Below are 7,709 nucleotides of genomic sequence, written 5' to 3' on the forward strand. Positions count from 1 at the left end.
TCATTCTGGTGTGGCTTTGGAGAAGTGAAAATTGTCCTTCCTGCTTTTCTTCTCTGAGCATCTCAGTGCATTCAGCTATTACAGGTAAATGTGTCTTACAAGGCTCGAATCTCTGCTTGGCTGTGGAAGAAGTCACCGTTGTGGTCAGGTTGATAATTATTCATTATTATAATAAATTTTAAAATATATGACTGTTAAAATCATGATCACCAAACCAGAAACAAATAAAGATGAAGTTCCAATGTGGTTCCCTCTTATTCTTTCTCTGGTTAGCATGCTTTCCTATTAGCCAGATCCTCCCTAAACTAGGTCTCAGAGTATAAGTAGAATCAATTTTTATTTGTCTGAAACTCACTAAAATGTAGCATCTTTTCCCTCACATCCTCATGGAGTTACCAGCTCATTACCTTTGATTTATTGGAGAGTCTGAAACTCTTGACTGTAAGAAGAATCTGTTTCCCTCACTCTCTTGCGTCCTGAAATATTTGGCTCCAAATATTTTTTGGAGTCAAAAAAATTCCTAATTTTTTGGTATCAAGAGTTTCATTAAATCTTTCCTCCCCTTTCTAAAGCTTTCCACATTTAAAGTAAGCTACCATGATTATGATGGGACTGAATTTTTTTTATTTTGAGTTTCAGCAAAAGTTACTATGAATCCATTCGTATTATATTTAGGTTCATGAGTCATACCCACATTATGTCCCTGGTAAAAATTATGAAAGCCACAGAAAATAGGAGAAAAGGACCATATGAGTGTCTATTTATGGGTCCATGTTTGCTTTCCTACCTCAAATAGAAATACTCAACTCCAGCACTCTCTGGGAAAATTAGTCTTTGATTCAAAAAGATGTTCTGTTACAGCATTACAGCCCTAACCATACCATCAGCCCACCAGGAAGTCTGAGGAAGAGAGACAGGCAGGCAACCAGGACAGAAACTTCCTCTCACCAGGAAGTGTCCAGCTCCAAACAAAAGATAAGTCACTTGGTTGCTACCAGGGGAAAGATAACTTAGCCATTGTGTTCATGATTAAGAACCATTCCGATTCACTCGTGGAAGGCTTTCAGTGAGGCCAATGCCTGGAGCCAAATGTAATCTTTCCAAGCTGTGGTGGGCATGGAGAGTCATCCACAGAACAAGGTCAATTTGTGACCCCGGCTGGGCACTCTGTAGCTGAGCGTGGGGCCAGACCAATCTCCACAGTCCCAGCTGCCCTGTGCTCTGACCATGGAGCCCATGAGCAGCGTTGCTGCAGCTCACTGAAGGCGTCCACAAGGAAAATGGCTCTCAAGAAATGGCGCAAGCAAGCTGCCGAGCTTAGGCTCGGGTCCTTGCGATTGATGGTCAAGCAGGACAAGTCAAGGTGGTAGGACTGAGACCGGCTGGGACCTGGGACTCTGTACTGGCGGGCTTGCACTTGTACTTGGACGAATATCTCCTGGAGCAACAGAACATAAAGAAACAATTAGGGACTGAAAATGACTACGCTCATGTGCAGGTGGGGCAAATTATGAACAGTCAAATACAAAATGCCACAAACCAACTAAGCTTTCTGATGTGCTGAGAGCAAAAGCAGGGTCCTGCCCCTGATACCTGCAGACAGCACTACCAAGAAGGTGAGCAGACCACTTAAGCCACCCTTCTAGCCTGACCCGCCTATCCGCCCCTCTCCTCCCCCCATTTAAGGAACCAGGGTGCCTTCCTTGGAGAATGTGAGCAAGGGCACCTGTTATTCATTTTCTCTCCCTTTGCAGCAGCATGAGTCCCAATAAAGCACTGCATGAGTTCCTCCTCTGGCCTTTTATCAATTTCTATTGATTAAGATAGAACTCCTTGGAACTTCGGGCATTGCCCCCAAGGAGCATCAGCACTTGTGCTGACGTTCAGGCTAAAAGACCCTCTAGGTGTCCAAGGGCAACCTCCAGTTCTGCCAGGACATGTTGGCATTTCCTGCCGCTCTCCTCAGCAGTGGCCGGAGGTTTCTTCTTCACCATGTCCTCTCCCGGGTCTGCACTTCCAGCTCCGGGGGTACCGTTACTACCCTAGGACTGAACTTTATTCTTACAGGTAATTTAGTGTTTTCTTTGAATTTGGGGAAGGGATAGTCAACTTCATTTACAAAAGGATGTATTCTGGAGTCCAAACAATGTGATCAATTGGCAAGGGAGAATCTTTGTATTAGAGAACAAACTGATCCTAACTCCCAATTTTAACATGACTAATTGGTATTTATCCCTAAATAACTCGGTGACTCAGGCATCACTTCATGTAGGAAGGCTTCTCTGAATTTCCCCACCTCCTTCCAAAGACACAGAGTCAGAAAACGAGAATGTATGGTCACCCTCTATAAAATTATGTCTCAATCTCCAAGTGCTTTCCATACTAATAGATCTCTTGTACTCACACAATCAGAAAATGATAGAATGCAAAAAAAAAAAAAAAAGAAAAAATGTATAGTATAGGGGATGGTTGACCTGGATATTCGGAAAGTACCATTTCATCCAATGGTTAAACACATCTCTTTAGCACAGAGTGCCTTTGTCCACACTTCAGCTCTCTCACTGACTGTAATCTTGAGCAAGTCACTTAACCTGTGCCTCAACTTTCTCCACCTGTAGAATAGGAATAAACGGTATCTACCCAAGAGGGTTGCTGTGAGAATTTAATGAATTATGTGTACAAAATGCTTACAACACTGCTTGACACACTGTAAATGCTACTGATGTGTTACCGATTATTGTTCCGGCATGTGGTTGGTCTAGTAAAAGAGGTAGAATTTGAGATGGAGGTCAAGGAGAAGTGAGTTGGGTAAAGACAACTTTTTACCAGGATGCAGGAACACACTTTTATAAGGCTATAAAAACTACTGGTTAAGGTGGTGTAGTTGTTTTCATTTTATTTCTCCTCGTCTCTATTCACTGCTGTGGGCTGGGAAAGTAATCCTTCGGTATTTGGCCCAGTGGAACTTACACTCCACTTCCCTACTCCTGAGCTCATGACAGATTCTGATATATTGATAATGGTATTCTTTCCAGTGAGAAGATGCAACCTTAGAATGCTTCTCACCATGGGCCTCCTGGGAGGCCCTGCCAATGATTGGAGGAACCAAAAAGATAAAACCACATTCGGCATTCCTTGGTGAGTCCCCTGTTTCACCACAGAGAGACTTCGAGTCTAAAGAAGTTAAGTGACTTGCCCAAGTGCCACACAGCCAGCCAGAGTGAGAACTAGAACTTGGACTTTTCTACTCTTTGGTTGATATTTGTCATTCCATCATATATAATGGTATTTATTTTCCTAACATATCACTTGGCTAGCTTAGTTCCTAATTAGAATGGCTTCTGACACCAAGTACATCAATGTAATTTTATTAATAAATGGTTAAATATACATATATAAAAATACATGTGTATGTATGTGTATATGCATGTGTGTAGATGTGTTGTCAAAAGTTCATCAGTAACAGAAGTAAAACCAATGAATCATTGAACTGGTAATCAGTAAAAGTTTATTGTGCACACATCACAGAGATGCTTCACATTCCAGGAACCCTGAAACCAAAACACGGAATGCGGCTCAAAGTGTATTGCTAAAAAACAAATTATTCATTGGGAAGACAGTGCCTTTTTATTCTTCACCATGATTGGTTATAATATTAGAATTTTGTTAAATGATAGGGAACTGGGTTAGTGGTTGCCACATAATCTGTTTGGGGAAACAGTTGTAAGTTTTGCTCTTAGTTTTCAGAGGCATAAGCAAGAAATGACCCAGGTCAAGTCACTCTTGTAAAATAAACTTGCTTGTATGATTGAACTGATTTTTTCTGCTCATGGAATTTTCCAGGCTGGTCTCTGTTTGTTTCCGATTTTGACAATATCACATATTTATTAAAGACATGTAGATGCAAATGAAACAATAGGGAACGTGACACACTCATTCATCCAGGAGATGCCCTACACCATTGTAGTGAAATCCATAAGCCTCGCTTGCGCTGCAGCAGTGCTGATGGCACTATCTATCTGGCTTACCCAAATTATTGTGACATGATCTTGTACTAAGGTTGCAAATTGAAAAGCTCCACCAGGCTCATCAACAGCAGACTGAGGATACTTAGAGCTTTGTGCCTGTAAGCATACATTGTGATATTTTACAGCTTTTAAACGATGCATGATGAAATGATTGAAGACCTCATTACGTGGAACAATATCCAGCAGGGAGTGTGATATTCTTAATGATTTAGCACTTCAAGCCCTTATGGGAGTGTTAAGTACTTTTACTAAAGAACTGTAGGGAAGTGGTGTTTGTTACAGTTAAGAGTGAATCTAGACCAACAGTAGAGACTTGGCCATATCATAGACATGTTCAGGGAACCTGGCAGATGGGAGAAAGTAAGTGGAGTGTCTGGTTATACGCTGAATGTGAGTGACTTAATTAGCATTGCTGAAAACCTGATAAAGTGGTTCTCAATCTTTGCTGAATATTAGATTCACCGGGGGACTTTTAGCTCTCCCATGCTGGGGGCCTGCTCTAGGGATTGTGAATTAGTTTTTTGGGTGGGCCAGGCAGTAAGGGTTTTCAAAGCTCCCAGATGATTCTAATGTTTAGCCTAAAACATGAATCAATGATGTGGTCCTTGGGGAGCAAATGTATCAATTAGCCTGTTTTTTTGATCCTCCTTTTTAACAACTCTAGTGTAGGGATTGCTGTGAGAATAAATGTAGGAGCAGAGAGAAGGAGCAGCAGGTAGGAAAATACGAAGGATGGGAAACAATTTCTCAAAATCATCACCTACTTGTTCAGAGTTTGGGAACTCTCCTTATAGAAGAATCATTCAATACAATTTATAATGACAAATCATGTCTGGAATATGACTCTATGCTTCCTAACCTGGAATCGTAAAAATGACTTCAGATCAGTTCAGTTGCTCAGTCGTGTCCGACTCTTTGTGACCCCATGAACTGCAGCACGCCAGGCCTCCCTGTCCATCACCAACTCCCGGAGTTTACCCAAACTCATGTCCATCAAGTCGGTGATGCCATCTAGCCATCTCATCCTCTGTTGTCCCCTTCTCCTCCTGCCCTCAATCTTTCCCAGCAGCAGGGTCTTTCCAAATCATCAATTAAATTCACTTAATGAACTTTTACAAGAATACATGGGGCAAAAAAGCATAGTTTCTGCTCTCCAGAAAATGACAGCTGGATAATTTTGTGGAAAATGACATAGGAGAGGCACAAAATATGCGTATTTGGGCAATGGACTTTTCTTCTTCCCTCTCCTTCTTTGGAGCCAGGTACTTTCTGTCAGGCGAATGTATGCTCCTCGGTTCTGTCTCATCACAACAAAGATTTGGAGTGACGGACATTAAAGCCTTCTGCATGTCACAGCTCTCGGGTCTTGGACAGACCGTGTTATAGCTCTCAGGGCTCGAACAGACCGCGTTATAGCTCTTAGACAAATCAGTGTTACAGCTCTATTTTATTTAGAAAATAGCAGGAAAATCCATCCTCTAGGCATGAGGCCATGTCGACCCAAAGATGTGAAGAGAAGAGTGCCCCAGCGCACACGGGAGAGAGAGCCTCGGCCCTTTGGCTCCTCTTATATGTTTTTTTTCTCCCCCTGGGCCTGCCCTATGTAAATTGGGCTAGCCAGGAGTGTTATTTGTTCTACCTGAGGTCCTCACTCCGGTCCTCGGACCTTCCTTTGTTCTATTTTTGCAGGCTTCTCCCTTCCTTATCTTTTAGCCACTGCCATTCTGGACTCCTTTTCCCTATTCTAACTACCTAACATTTCTATGGTTCTTGAAAATGTAACTTGGGTGGGGAGGATGCTATTGCCTTTGTATAAGGTACAAGAGATAAACTAACAGAAGATCATATTCAACAGCTGATTTTTTTGGATCTTTTGTCTATTGGCTAGATCAGGGCATGAACCCCGTTCCCTCATTTTTAAAATTCTACTTAGAGCTATACTTCCTCACCTCTGATTCCTCATCTTTCTCCCATCTGACGGTGACAACTGAGATTGCAGTGAATGACAGTAAAACCTTCCTGGGACTACATGTAATACTTAACAGGGTGAGGGCTAGGAGGAGGTTAAAAGGACTGAGGGGCTATGGGGGATTGGGAGGATGGGGTATGGATTAGGTGTAGCTACTGAATTGCAAGCTGAAGCCCCCAGAGAGGCCTCTCCCATAAACCCACTATTCATTGAGTGAATAGATTTTCTCACCTCAGCCACAGGTAGAAGACTGATTGATTGCTCTTTGGGATTTTGTATAATTGTTTGCTCATTTGTTTTATTTATAGACTATTTTTTTTTTTCCCACAACAATGATGGTTAATACTAGGGTTAGGAAGGATTTCAGAGAGAGGTCAGACGGTTGTCAATAACCAAAGCTTCAGGAAGCTGAAGCTAGACTTTCATAGACTGTAGACTTTTTAATTGGAAAAGTCACTGGAGAGACTTCACTCTACTCTGATTTTTTAATGAAATGACCTAACCTTGAGAAATAGTGATGGAGTGGGGTAGAGATGAGGTAAGGCAGAGGGAACCTTATAAGCCAGGCTATAAGAGAAGGGAAGACCAAAGACCCACTGGATAATGGAGAGATCAGCTGCCTGATTATCAGGTTGTAACATTGGGTAAAAGTGAATTATTTTAACTAAAGAAACTGAAATATTAGTATGAACCAGATGTGAAACATTTAGTTATGACTCATGTTAGAAAAAAATAAAAGATTAGGGTAGTTCTTGGAGAGATAAGGACAGAGGAGCAGCATTGTAATTTACTTGGAAGTGTTGTTGTTCAGTCAGTAAGTCATGTCTGACTCTTCGCGACCCCATCACTGCAGCACCAGGCTTCCCTGTCCTTCACTATCTCTCGGAGTTTGCTCAAACTCGTGTCCATTGAATCAGTGATACCATCCAGCCATCTCATTCTCTGTCACCCCCTTTTCCCCCTGCCCTCAATCTTTCCCAGCACCAGGGTGTTTTCCAATGAGCCAGCTCTTCACATCAGGTGGCCACAGTATTGGAGCTGCAGGTTCAGCATCAGTCCTTCCAATGATTATTCAGGGTTGGTTTCCTTTTGGTATTGCCTAGTTTGATCTCCTTGCTGTTAGTTCGAAAGCATCAATTCTTCAGTGCTCAGTTTTCTTTATAGTCCAACTCTCACATCCATACATGACTACTGGAAAAACCATAGCTTTGACTAGATGGACCTTTGTTGGCAAAGGGATGTCTCTGCTTTTTAATGTGCTGTTTAAGAACTGAGGCCTTCCCATGTAAGCTCTGAAAACAAAAGGATAATGCTTCTTCCTTTTCCTTTTCCCTCTTCACTGCTGCTGCCACTGCTAAGTTGCATGAGTCGTGTCCGACTCTGTGACCCCATAGACAGCAGCCCAGCAGGCTCCTCTGTCCCTGGGATTCTACAGGCAAGAACACTGGAGTGGGTTGCCATTTCCTTCTCCACTACTCTCTCACATTTTCTCTCCTCTTCCCTTTCTCCAGTCAAGAGTCATCACTGAGTGGGAATCCATGCTGAGTGCCATGAGGCTCTCTCCAATAGTGCTTCCCTAGTGATGTAGATGGTGCCACCCAGGAACTCACCTGCTGTGTGTGGGGACGGCTGTGCCAGCAGAGGCTGGAAGGTGGGGCATAGGGGGCTCTCGCCTCCATTTTGCAGTCTCTCTCTGCCCCACAATCAGACAT

At 42.7% G+C, this 7,709-nt stretch overlaps 1 pseudogene; it reads right to left on the bottom strand.

The window, feature by feature from the left end:
* Nucleotides 1-993: 993 nt before the first annotated feature.
* On the bottom strand, nucleotides 994-7,709 carry LOC133074047 (MAD2L1-binding protein-like; annotated as a pseudogene).

The sequence above is a fragment of the Dama dama genome, chromosome 19 (assembly GCF_033118175.1).
Source record: "Dama dama isolate Ldn47 chromosome 19, ASM3311817v1, whole genome shotgun sequence".
NCBI lineage: Eukaryota > Metazoa > Chordata > Mammalia > Artiodactyla > Cervidae > Dama > Dama dama.